Below are 13,195 nucleotides of genomic sequence, written 5' to 3'. Positions count from 1 at the left end.
AAGGACCCGCCGCTGAATTGCCGCCGAAGAGTGGAGCAGCGCAACTGAGCTGCCGCCGAAGTGCCGCCGATCGGCTGCTTTTCTTTTTGCCTCTTGGAGCAGCAGAAAAGCTGGAGCCGGCCCTGTCTCCAGGGTCACTGCAGGGCAAAGAGGCTCTGGGATGCTGGCAGACCAAGGTCCCCAGGTCTCAACTGAACGCTGACAAATACCCAGCTGGAATCAGTCTGGCTGGCTCACCCATGTGCTAGTGCTGCCAAAACAGGTATTTGAAAGGGAAGAATGTGTTGCCTTTAGACTTTATTGGTTGCTTGTGAGTTGCTGCCGCCATTAATCTCCCGTATAACAGCTCAGCTGTGTCCATATTGTATCATTTGCGCTGTTGTGTTGTCAGCCTCTGTGACTGTGTAAATCGCCAGCCAGGAGAGAGACATTAGCTAGTGTGATGGGCTGGTCTCCAGCAGAAGGGGTCACGTCCGGCCCTCGACACCAGGCGGCCCATCCTGGGACTTTGCAGTGGGAAGTTCCCTACATTCCCTCGCCAAGAGGACAAACGGGTTTTGTTGTCACTCTGCCTCCCCCCGTAGGGCAGGGGCCTCCTCCCACCAGCCGAGCTGTGCCCTCGAAAGCAGGTGGGAAGGAGAGAATAAAACCGCTAAGGAGGGGGAACGGGTCTCTCTGTGCTGCTTGGGCTCTTGGGGGCAGGGGGTTTCTAGGCATACGCAAGAGACCCCAGCTGCTCAGCCTGGCTAAGCCGTATAGGTCAAATCGAGCTTGCTGATGTGAGCCCCTATTACCTCTAGAAACCTACGTCTAACTCACTCGCGTGTCTCGGTTTCCCTGCTTTAACCCTGTAAATCTCTCTCTACATTCCTTCTCCTGTGTACTAAAGCTTCATGCAGTTACTATAGGATTGACTACAAGCCTTGTCTTTGGTGTGGGACCTAAAGCGCAATTGAGCTGGGGTCAGTGACTGGTACTCGGGGACTGGGCAGAACCCGAATATTGCTGCGATTCTTGGTGTCACGTCTGTCACTCCCCCGGGCCAGGGGCGCACCCCAGGGGACTGTCTGGGACTCTGGCTTAAGGCTGATCTAGCGCCTGAGGAGTTTGCACTGGGTGCAATTGGCTGGTGACATTTAAGTTCAGAGCTCACAGGCCACACGGGGTTTGTGCCCTGGTTTGTAACTGTCGCCCTGAGGCTGGAACTCGTGTTCTTGGGTCCCCACTGGGAGCCCTACAGGCTCCTGGCCCCAGCTCTGGGGGAGCACATTGCTGAGCTCAGTGCAGGGGGTGGGGGTCAGGATACCTGGGCTCTTCTCCTGGCTCTGACCCCGCCTCCTCTGAGCCTGTTCCCCACTTGGAAATGGGGGTTAAGCCTGACCTGGCCTGCAGGTGCACCGAGCTCCTCAGATGCTGAAGGGCAAAGGATGGTTTATTCTCTGAGGAGGCTCCTTGTGGGTGGGTGTCTGGCACGTGGCAGGGGTGCGTGGGTAGGGTGGATTGCAGGACTGCCTGTGTACAGTGTGGGGGCGTGTGACGAAGTGGGGGGGTTTCTTGGGGTTTTCTGTGTTTTCCAGGGGGTTGCATGCAGAGGGGGTGGGACTCAGTGTCCCTGGGTGTTACTGGTTTAACGAGGGGAGGGGAGAGGGAGTTTGTTGGGACACAGGACTGGAGAGGGACCCGGGACCCCGGCCGATGGCCCCGGGACCCCGGCCGATGGCCCTGAGGATGGAGACCCCAGCGACTGGTGACCTGATGACCCAGAGACCCAGCCCAGGAGTCACAGCCGGTTCTGGCCAGTGGGAGGACAATGGGCTGTGGGGAGAGGACCCCGGTGACCTGACCAGCCGGTTCCAGCCAGAGGGGGGCTGAGAGGAGAGGAGACCCAGGCCTTCCTGTTTACGACCCTATTTACCTGGAGAGAAGACAATGGACAGAGGCGGGGCTTGGGGCAGGGGGTATCAGATGCCCCCCTGGCTGCAGGGGGACTGGGATGTGCTGGGCTGAGGGAGGCCAGGCCTGAGGCCCTGAGAGTTTCCTGTGCTGGGTTCAACTCTCAATAAACCTCCTGTTTTATGCTGGCTGAGAGTCGCTCCGGGCTAGAGAACAGGGGGCATCAACCCCTTTGGGGGTGAGGAGGCCCGGGGGGTCCAGAGCGCGTGGACTCCCTGAGGGGCCCATGGCACAGACAGACGTGCTGAGGCTCAGAGAGGTGCGGCTCCAGGAGGTGGAGGGGCCTGACCCCGAGAGAGAGTGGCCCCCCAAGAAGGGCTGTCACACTGAAAGGGGCACCCCCCCATGGACCGCACGGGGCCACGATTGGGCACGATCTGTGAGTCCGTGACAGGGTGTAGAGAGGCACTCAGTGTGTCTGGCTTGGGGGTGGGGGTGGAGGTGTGAGCCAGATTTATACAGATGAAGATTTTGCTTTCCATCTGCCGGACCCACATCTGCTCCAGAGCCTGGCCTTTCTGCGTGGCTGCCTGCAGAAAACTGGCAGAGCACTCTTGCAGATAAAGCACGCAGCCATGTGTGAAAGCAGGGGGATGGGCGGAGTGCATGCAGCCTGGGGAAATGCATTGCCTTTCTGCACGAGAGCATCCTCCTTTCCCAGCCCCTCCCTGCACGCCCAGCCGGAGACAGGCCCACGCTGGCCAACGGGTTCCGATGACCTTTGTTGGGTCTTTCAGTTCTGTCTCTCCCCCGTGTCTGTGCCAAGAGCCAACTGACCTCTCACCCTTCGATTGTGGCTTTGATGTGAGATAAAACATCCATTTCCTTCTGGCTTCTGCTACAGGGATGTGCTGGGGGAGCCAGGGGAACGTGTGCCCCATACAAGCCTTGGGGCAAAGGTGCGTCCCACCAGGGCGTATCCACTTGCATCCTAACTGAGCTGCTCAGATCAGCATTTGGGGCATGGCAGACCTGTGGGGCCCATGCTGAGTGCCCCCCATGTGGCATTGGCATGTCCTGGTCTGGCACCCACGTGTCGGAACTGAGCCCAGAGGCGGTTTGCACATGTGGCACAGATGCGGGAGCAGGTGCGTGCGTGCAGGTGACAGCCCGTGGCTCTGAGAGACCAACTGGATCCCAGCGTGTGAACCATGCTCAGTGCCTTGGGGTTGTGTGGGCGTGGCCTGGGGCACGTGGGTGGGGTGGCTCAGGCCCTGCCCTGGTGATGTGGAGAGCGCTGGCTGGCCCTGTGAGATGAGCAGAGGGGAATCTGCCTGCTTTCCCACGCATGGCGGCAGAGCGCTGTGCTGGAGGGAGCCGGGCTGCCTTTGCGTGGCCGTGCGTGTCGTTTGCCAGGCATTGCCAACACGACTTACCAGGCACAGGGCCACTAGGCTGAGTCCCTGCATAGCCCAGGCCAGAGAACCGCCTGCATTAACACCTGTTCGCACTAGAGCTAGCTAAAGAATCCAACTCGATTTCAAATTGCCAGAGGAGATGGCGAGGCGGTGTAACTCTGTGTGTGTGTGCGTACTCATAGCAGTGCGTGTTCTGGTCCACGTGGAGCCATGCTGGGAGCAGGCCGGTGCGTACATGGCCTTGTGCGTGGGCCGTGTGTTCATATGCCTCGTCCCGTGCTTGTGCGAGCAGTGTCACTCTCCCGACGGTGCATGCACAGAGGGGAAGGCAGACCGTGGAGGAGGGGCTGCGACTGTGCCAGCCTCTGCTGGGGTGAAGGCGTATTTCAGGCGTCGAGAGCACGGAGCGCGTTTCCAAGGTGATAGGGAACATCTTGCTCAGCCTCTCTCCTATTGTTAGCCTGCCAGTCGCAGGCCTTGCGCTGGGAGAGGAGGAGGCATTCATCCTCCGAGGAGAAAGCTGCATCTGAGCCTCCCCTAACTCACGCCCCCGTGAGCCGTGGGGCCAGCCCCTGAGGACGCCTGGCTGTGCCCAGTTCAAAGGGACCTGCTTCATCAGAGCGAATCCTGGGGCCCTGGCTGGGGAGGGGGAGACAGGCTGGGACGGGTGTTGGCCCAGGAGCATAGCATGGCTGGGGGCTGGTGGAGAGACCTGACCCAGTGATGGGGTCCTGGGCACGGCAGGGGTTGGGGAGAGGCAGAGAGCACAGGGCGTGTGAAGATCACCGGCAGGGCACTGGATGTCTCTGGGGCTGGGGAGAGGTGAGGGGGCGAGAGAAAGGGCCAATCTCAGGAGGGACGCGGCGTCTCACCGGTACCCTCCAGGGCCTGCCAAGGCGAGGCTGGGGGCAAGGCAGGACTTCGGTCCCTTTCGCTTGGATTCCATTTCATCTTCTCTCTGTTCCTCCGAGGCCCTTGGGGATCTCGGCTGCCGGGCCCTTCGCCCGGCACGACCCCTGCGTCCCCGGGGCTCTGCAGGACGACCAGCCCAAAGACCCCAGCCAGGAGCGGCCAAGACAGCACCAGCCGACTCCCCTGTCCAGCCCCATTGGCACAGCTCAGCCTGGCTCCGTGGCTGCTCCAGGCACAGCCAGACCATGGCCCCATGACCATGTCTTCTCCAGCATGGAAGTGTGGGGCCCGCTGCAGTGCATCCAGGGCCGGATGGGGGCTGGGGGGGCTGGGCCAGGCTGCGGGGGGTTGCGATTGGGGCCACGTCCCTCCCCCCAGCAGCACTGCAGGACGCCTGCCGATGACAGCCCCTGGTGACTGCGTGGGTGGGGTGGGCTCGGCTCTTTCCAAGGCGGGGGGGTTGCTGGGCCATGGCCGGATCCGGGCCCGAGCCATTGGCAGCTTGTGAGTCTGGTGGGTTTGCATCTTGGGTAACAAGCTGTTGCCATGGCAACTGCGGGATAACAGTGGGGGTTGTTCTGGGATCTCTGCTGCAGGGGGTGGAGCAGGGTGAATGTGTGGCTGGGGGGGCGGGGGAGGAGGGTGAGGGGGGGCAAGCCAGGGCACACCTGGGCTGGGTTCATATCTTGCGTTCTGATTGGCGGTTTGGAAGCCAGGGCCAGTTCCCACGGGGGGGGAGGCGCCCCCAGGTGTGGGGCAGGCTGGCTGGCCGTGGGCAGTGGGGGGCGTTAGGGCAGCCAGGGGCTGTGGCGACACCACCGAGGTGCGGAGCAGGCCCGGGAGGGGGACACGCCCAGACGGAGGCAGGCGCGCCGGCAGAGCCTGCTGGGCGCAGACAGTGGCGGCAGCGGCACTGGGAGGCGCTCAGCGGGGTGGGCATCGGGCCCAGGGTTCTAGGTGCCGTGTGACACACCGGGCCCAGCGCCTGGCACAGGGACCCCCTCGTCCTCATCTCAAACCTGCACGGCAGTGGCCAGCCTGGAGCCAGGCACGGGGCAGCCACTGCTCCGCCTGGCGCTCTGCCCCCGGGCTCGGGTGGGGCCACTGCAAACCCGTGCGAGGCTAGTGGCTCCCAGGACTGTCTATGCACCCCGGGGCCTGGATGCAGGGACCCAGCCACACTAACGTGCCAGCATGCCCATGGACGTGTGCACACCCTCACGTGCCCAGCCACACGCACAGACGTGCACACTCAGCCACCTCCCCATACGCACATATCCACACATGCATGCATACACCCATGCCGGAACGGCCCCCGAGGTGTGCACACCTCTCTCTCACACACACACACACACGAGTGGCATGCGTGCACACGCTACACGGGCCTGGCGTCCTGCCCCCAAAAGGCAATGGAGGCGCTAGTCCCACAGGAAGCAATGGACACCGGATGCATGGGGCTCTCGGGCTGCAGGTTCCTGCCCGCGGGGGCACTGGCCTGGGTCGAGCGTGCAGCTGCGCAGGGACCTGCCCTGCCCTAAGGGGGCGCTGTTATTATTCCATTTATTTTTATTTCCTTCCTCCCTATTTTTAGCATTGGGGGTTTTGTTCCAACCTTGCTGTTTACCGTTCTCGCTGCCTACGTGCCCACGTTGCCAGGCAACCAGGTGCACGGCTCATGCTGATTGGCTCCAGCAGCTGGAGTGAACCCTGGAAATATGGTGCCCCCCCCACGCACCCAGTCCCTATAGAGCTGTATGGGCTGGAGAGACGGGCTGGGAGGGGTGGGCAGGAGGCAGGAAAGGGTGAAACAAAGTGAGCAGGGCCGGGCACATGCCCGTGCAAGGGGACCGTGCTGCACCAGACGCCCCCCAGTGCAGGGTGGGTCTCACTCTGCCGAGTGCAGCCCAGGTAACCCATGCTCCGGCCCAGCCTCTCCCCAAGCGGTCCGCTCCCTCCCCCCCCGAACTCCGCCCACTGAGGCCCAGCCCGACAAAGGGGCCAGGAGCTAGATTCAGGAGGGGGTGAGCCCCTGGGGGGCTCTGGGCTGCACTGGGATGTAATTAGGAGATGGGGAAACCAGCACTCACAAGGGAAGGGACTTGCCTAAATCACACAGCAAGTGAGGGGGATGGGAACAGAACCCAGGAGTCCTGCCCCTTGTCCTCTGTGTGAGGGAATCAGCATGCGGGAGTGGGGCGGGGCCACCAGCACATGGGGTATGACATGGTGTGACGATGCGGTTCTGGCGGGACCCAACTGAGAGTGCCAATTCAGGACAAATCGCTTAAAACAGGGCAGTCACAGCCCTAGGCTGGGGTTTTTCCATCTCTAAACCAAACCAGCCAGACACAGAGGACTTTGGTCTCACCCCACTGGCTAACCCCAAGTTACACAAGCAATTCCCTTAGACACTCCAGTCTCCCAGTATCACCACCAGTGCCACTCGTCCTGGGGATGAATGGTTATGAAAACCAACACCCCAATAAAAGAAAAAGATTCTCTCGATCTCAAAGGATCAAGACCCAGACCCAGGTCAATATACAAATCAGATCTTACCCACAAATCACGCTGTTGCCAATCCTTTAGAATCTAAAATCTAAAGGTTTATTCATAAAAGGAAAAAGATAGAGATGAGAGCTAGAATTGGTTAAATGGAATCAATTACATACAGTGATGGCAAAGTTCTTAGTTCAGGCTTGTAGCAGTGATGGAGTAAACTGCAGGTTCAAATCAAGTCTCTGGAGAACATCCCCCGCTGGGATGGGTCAGTCAGTCCTTTGTTCAGAGCTTCAGTTTGTAGCAAAGTCCCTCCAGAGGTAAGAAGCAGGACTGAAGACCAGATAGAGATGAGGCATCAGCCTTTTATAGGCTTTTCCAGGTGTAAGAACCTCTCTGTTCTTACTGTGGAAAACTACAGCAAAATGGAGTCTGGGATCAGATGGGCAAGTCCCTGCACACCCTGCTGAGTTACAAGGCGTATCTGCCTTCTCTCCATGGGTCAGTTGTGTAGCTGATGGTCCTTAATGGGCCATCAAGCAGGCTAGGCAGAGCTAACACCAGCTTGTCTGGGATGTCTCCCAGAAGCACAGCACAAGTTTGAAGTACAGACAGGATAGAGCCAATATTCATAACTTCAACTACAAAATGACACATGCACCCAGACAGCATAATCCTAACCAGCAACCCAGAACCTGGTCTTAGACACCTTATACGACCCCCTTTACATAAGATTTGGTGCCACTACAGGACCTTGGTTGCAACCATGTTCTATATGGTCCCAGATTATATCAATAACGTCACACATGGGGCGGGGGGGGATCAGCAGAGGGTGGGTTATGGGGAGGTCAGCAGTGGACGCGTTACGGGGGGCGGGGTCAGCACAGGCCGATCTTTTCCCAAATGTTAGCTGTGTGGCCCTGGCTTTCCTGCGATTCTACCACCAGTGGCCCCATGTTCCGTGATTTCCAATCCCTCCCATCGTGCGCATGCCGGGTGCCTCCCCTTTCTATCTCGCCAGCCCCAGCTCTCTGTGATATTCCCGCTCAGCTCGCCCTGTGCCAGGGGCTGTAGGTGAGAACACCTCTTCAGCTGCTCCTTGGTGCACAACGCGATCCCCATGTCCACGTAACCCCTGCTCCACCTGGGCTATACAAATAACTAGATAGCAGGAGCTGCTCCACCCCTCCCAGCGAGGTGGCTGAGCTCCCGGCCCCAGGAGCCCTCCGGCTGTCCTGAATTTGCTGAAGTTACTAAGAGAAGAGTCAGTCGTTGGAGTTCCCACTCCCAGGCCGTGCTGGGGATCTGAGCTGCTCTTTGGAAGGGGTCACTTCCATTAGCCCCCACCAGGAGCGGGTGCTGCACACGCATAAACCCTGGCCTGCCCGTTAGGAGCCAGTCACAGAAGCACAAAGGGTTCGTTTCCATCTGTGTGCTGGAGGCATTCGGGTTGGTAGACGCCTGGCTGCAACTTGGCCAACGGGTCACAACTGGAGTCCTGAGCTCACCGCTCCGTCGTTTGCAGACCCAGTCACTGGGTCCCACATGCCTCTAGCTGGGTCTGCGTAGAGTCTTGTCGCTGTTTCTAGCTCTGGGAGTCTAGGACAGGCTCCCCTGGAGCAACCCCCTTGTCTGAGCCCTTCCTTGCGCCGTGAGATGCTGCAAGCCAGCGGCCCTAGCTGCCCAAACCGGTCACACCTCCTGAGCCCCCTCCTTGCATGCCCTTGGAGCACCACCGAGCTGTGGGCACTCCGGCCACCTGCAGTGTGGGGGCAGGGGTGGGGCAGATGGGTGCTCTCCGGTCCAGATCAGCTGTGGGGAGCGTGAATCTAGTCAGCTCTGATCTTCGCTGCTTTCGACCTTTACAGGACTTTACTGAAAGCTAAACTCCCCAGCTGGTTTGGGGACTGAAAAGGGGGCAGGGCAGAGGGAGACCCCCAGAACCGTATCAGGGTTGGACCTTCACCCCAAAGCACCGTGGACCCAGCCCTTCTTTGGCGAGGAGCAAGCCCTGAGCTGTGCCTGGGTGTGGGGAGATTGACAGGTTGGAGCTGCAGAGTGTGCGTGAGTGAGGGCAGGAAGACCCAGCCTGCCCTGCATTAGGAACGACAGCACAACCCACCCAGTGACAGCCACTGCACCAGCCTCCAGGCTACCACCAGCCCAGCTCGGCTGCGGCACAGGCCCGGTGTGAGAGCCCTGCATCTCTGACCAGCTGCGCTTTCCCCAGCAGAACCGCTGTGAATCACTCCCCTGGCTCAGGGGAGCTGCCAGCCAGACGTTCTGCCTGGACCGGCCAACAAACCTTCCCATAATTAACTCCCCGGCGTGCCCAGGTGTGCGGGGATCTGAGACCCACCCCCGCCTGGGTAGGGCCTGGGCTCTAGTGGTGACAGCTCCAAACTCGGCTGAGTGCTGGGGTTCACGTCAATGGTGCAGGGTCACAGCGCGTCCCCGTGCCACGGCCAGGCCCCCGCTGGGATGTGGGGCGAGACGCAGGAGGCTGACGCAGAGGCACAAGGCATTGGATACTCTGGCTATGCCGTCTCCGGGACAGAGTCATGGCAGGGTCACTGTGACGTGCTCCTGCAGCTGCCATCCCTCTGGGGAACTGGCATCCTGCTCACCCCCCGCCCGGCCCCCTCTCCTCCCCCCGCAGCAGAAAGCAGCACTAGTTACAGCTCCTTGTTTTGAGGAATAAAAGATGGTGCAAATTAGCAACTGGAGGGTGATTCATGCATGAGTCACAGCCACAGAGCAGAGGTGGCAACAAGGAAATTACAGGGCACCCAACCCAGCGCCACCCTCCCCCCATGCCGGCTCCACTGCAGCTTTCTCTGATGTGCAGAGGGAGGGGGTGCCCCCCAGGCAGCTCACAGCCAGGGAGTGTTCCTGAGCCTGCTGGCGGCGCTGCGGTCCCCAGCAAGGGGCTGGGTTCTCTGGGTGGCTGGGGGGGCCAATGGATGAGCCATGGCCGCTTGCTCCTTCCCAATGGGTTTAGTATTTGTGTTCCAGAAGCTGCCAGTGGCCCCTGCCAGGGTCCAGGTCCTGGCAGAGATCACAGCCATGGAGCTCACTGGCACCAGGAGCTTTAGGTTCCTTCCCAGGGGGCAAACCCTGCTGCCGGCCAGGCAGTGACAGGGAAGCCAGAGCTCCCACCTGCGACGTCACCGGACTGCCAGTGCCAGGGGGCATGAGAAAGACATCACCCCCCCCAGCCCAGCCCAGCCCAGCCCAGCCCACCGCCAGCAGCATTTGCAGGCCTCAGCCTGGCTCTGCTAATGCACCAGCTCCAGTGGAGTCAGGCATGGCGGCTGGCCCGTTGGAGCGACTCTGGGGAAAGGGAGATAGAAGCAGGCAGAGCTGAGACGGCAGCGCAGCGGGGAGAGGAGGGGGGATCCCCCTAAGCAATGGGTGCAGGCGGGGGAGACCGGGGCAAGAGGCTGCGGCCTGAAGAGAAGAGGTTTCCTCACCCCCAATCAGGGCTGAGCCTGTGCGCGTAGCGGGCCAGGCAGAGGCTGGAGGGACGCACTGACCCTCTGTGTGGAGCCACTGCCTTCCCTTCCAGCACCACCTGGGGAGCATGTCCTCCCCTCCCCTGGTCACTCAGCCGCTCCCTTCCTGGATGGACAAGGTCTTCCCTGGCGGCACCCAGGGCCGTGGGGTGGAGAGGCACCTGCTGGAAGCCTGCCCTTCCCCACCCGCCAGGATCCAGGCTGCTCCAGCGTGGGGGTCAGGAGGGAGTTGGCCAGGGGTCGGGGGTTGTAGGTTCAGGCTGTGGGTGCATTTGCACACTGCTCCCCCCACCCCGATGTTGCTGATCCAGGCAGGGCAGAGGGTGCCCGCTCAGCCGCAGAGCCCCGGGGAGGGGACCGAGCCGACTGCTGCTGAGAGGGGAGGATGGGAAAGGCTGATCTTCCCCCCACAAACTGGAAAATTACCAGGTTGAGTAACGTGGTGTCACTGTCTGCAGGGCCCAGCTCCCAGCAGCCAAGAGAACGGGGCTGGGGTTGGGTCGGGGTGGGAGGGGGCTGGATGGGCAGAATCCACTGGCCAACTCAGCCCCAGCCTGTGCGAGTGGCCAGAGACGCCCAGTGCCCGTGCCCAGGGATGGATGGATGGCTAGCTCCGGGGAGCGGGGACCCGAATGCAGCTGTTACCCAGCACTGGACCCAATCTGATCAAGTCTTCCCCCGACAGCTGCTGGTGGCCTGGGGGAAAGAAGCCAGGGGTCTCGGGGCAGTGGCGAGTCCCAAAGCCTCAGTCACGACCCCCTGGAGCTGCATGGGCGAGAGCGGCCGAGCTCCCCTTTGTCTCCAGGGCTGGAGGGGCCCTGGCAGGACGAGGTGGGGCATTCTGCCCGCTGGCCCTGCTTGGGTGGAGGCCTCTGATCTCCAGAGCTGTCAGCGGGCACTTCTCCCTGGCACCACGCAGCATTTCTGCCCAGGGCAGCGAGTAGCCAGCCGTGCCCTGCGGAGGGGGAGCGTCGGAGTCTTTGTGCCAGGCTGACCGGGCCTCCCCAGTGCCAGGGCAGAGAGCCTGGGATCCCCAGCTCCCACTGGTCACCAGCACCGAAGCTCTGGGCGTCCAGCGGCGCCTGGGGATCTGCGGGGTGGGGACCGGCTGCTGGAGCCCAGCGAGTGCCTAGGCCTGGACTCCCAGGGGGCCGGGGGCAGCCCTGCCCGCCGAGTCCCCGGGCACATCCCCGCCGGCCTGTGGCAGGGGCTCGGGATCTTCCAAGGAAACCTGGCATGGCGCTGCCCAGTGGCACCCTGCCGCCCTGCAGGGGCAGCCCCCAGGAACGGGCTCGGTGCCCTGCCCGTGCCCAGGGTGCTGCCCCCCGTCCGCCCCATGGCGCTGCCCAGTGGCACCCTGCCGCCCTGCAGGGGCAGCCCCCAGGAACGGGCTCGGTGCCCTGCCCGTGCCCAGGGTGCTGCCCCCCGTCCGCCCCATGGCGCAGCTCCAGCCCCGCGGAGCCGGGCCCGCCTCCCCTCGGAGCGGCGCGGCGCGGCTCGGCTCGGCTCGGCTCGCGGCTTCGCCCGCCTCCTCGCCCCGAAATCCGCCGCCTCCCCCACGCATGCTCCCAGCTGCACTCGCCGGCAGCGCCTGAACAGCGGTGCGGGGCGGCGCGTCTCGCCGAGCCGGACGCGGGGCCGGGGCTCCCCGGGGTCCCGCAGGTCAGTGCACGCGGGCGGGGCGCGGGGAGCCGAGCGAGGGGGACCTGGTGCGCCCCCGGCCCGGCGGCAGCGGGGAGCCCGCCCGGGGCCGGGACAGAGCCGCGGGGGGGCTCCGGGGCAGGGCCCCCCCGCCTGGGTGCGGGATCCCGGGGGGCCGGGGGGGCCCACGTGCCCGGCGGGGGGGGGGGGAGGTGTGCTCGCGCTGGCGCTGGCGGTGCCGTGTCTACACGGGGCTGGGTGTGTGTCCTGGCCGCGTGCTCCGGGTTTTCGGGGATCCGGCCCGGGGCACCGGGCGATGTCGGTTTCCGAGGAGACCGGACCCCGCCCCCCCCCTCGGGCTTCCTTTCACGCAGCACAAGCGCTCGGTGCAATATTCCATCCTGCAGATGTGCCCCCCCCGCCCCCCGAGCAGGCTCTCCCCTCCCGCCCATTGGCACCTGCCCCCCCGGGACAGGGCCTGGCCCCCGCCCGCTCTCTTGGCCTGGCTGGTGGCAGTGGCTGAGGGCGGGGGTCTTGGAGGAGGATTTGCTCAGTGTGCGCGTGCACACGTGTGTGCGGGTGGAGGGGGACCCTCGCTGAACGCAGATTCCTGCACCTGGGAAGGCGAGAGAGGAACGGATCAGCCCTGGGGAAAAGCCTCCAGTGCAACTGGAATTTTGTACCTGGCGAATATTTAAGGCAATTGCTCCTCTGGTCCATGCTTGGCAATGCCAGGCCCAGCAAACAGCTCCCAGAGACAGGCTCAGACCAGAGAGACTCTTGGGTCAGTCTGGTTCCCAGAGCCTGCCAGCAGCAGCCTGGGCAGCTGGGTTAGGTGGGACCGAGTGCCCCAGGGAGTTGCTCAGCGCTGGGCTGTGGCTTTTGCAGGCCCCTTGCCCAGGGTACCCGAGGGGAGGGCCCCGGCGGTGGGGTGTGGCGAATGGGGTTACAGCAGGGGCGCCAGAACGGTTTTAGAGGGGGGGTGCTGGGAGCCATTGAACCAAACTAACCCCTGAACATGCTGGAAAGCACTTCACACCGGGTGTGGATGTGAGATGCTGCTTTTCCTACTCTGCTGCCGCCACCCTGCCGCAAACGGAGCTGGCTTTAAACACACCACAGAGCAGCGCATACGCGGCCCCCTTTGGCGGGACAGGCCTGGAGAGCGAGCCGTGGGGAGCACAGTGGGCAGGCTGGGAGATAGTCTACGCCCAGGGCGTTTGTCCCATAGCAAACTCGCTGTTACCGCCTGGCTGCTCCCGCCGTTCCTGCAGGGATGGTAACTAGGAGCCAGGCGAGCGCCGAGCTGGGGGACGGCTC

The sequence above is a fragment of the Mauremys mutica genome, chromosome 8, assembly GCF_020497125.1.
Source record: "Mauremys mutica isolate MM-2020 ecotype Southern chromosome 8, ASM2049712v1, whole genome shotgun sequence".
NCBI lineage: Eukaryota > Metazoa > Chordata > Testudines > Geoemydidae > Mauremys > Mauremys mutica.
This window is presented reverse-complemented; position numbering follows the sequence as displayed.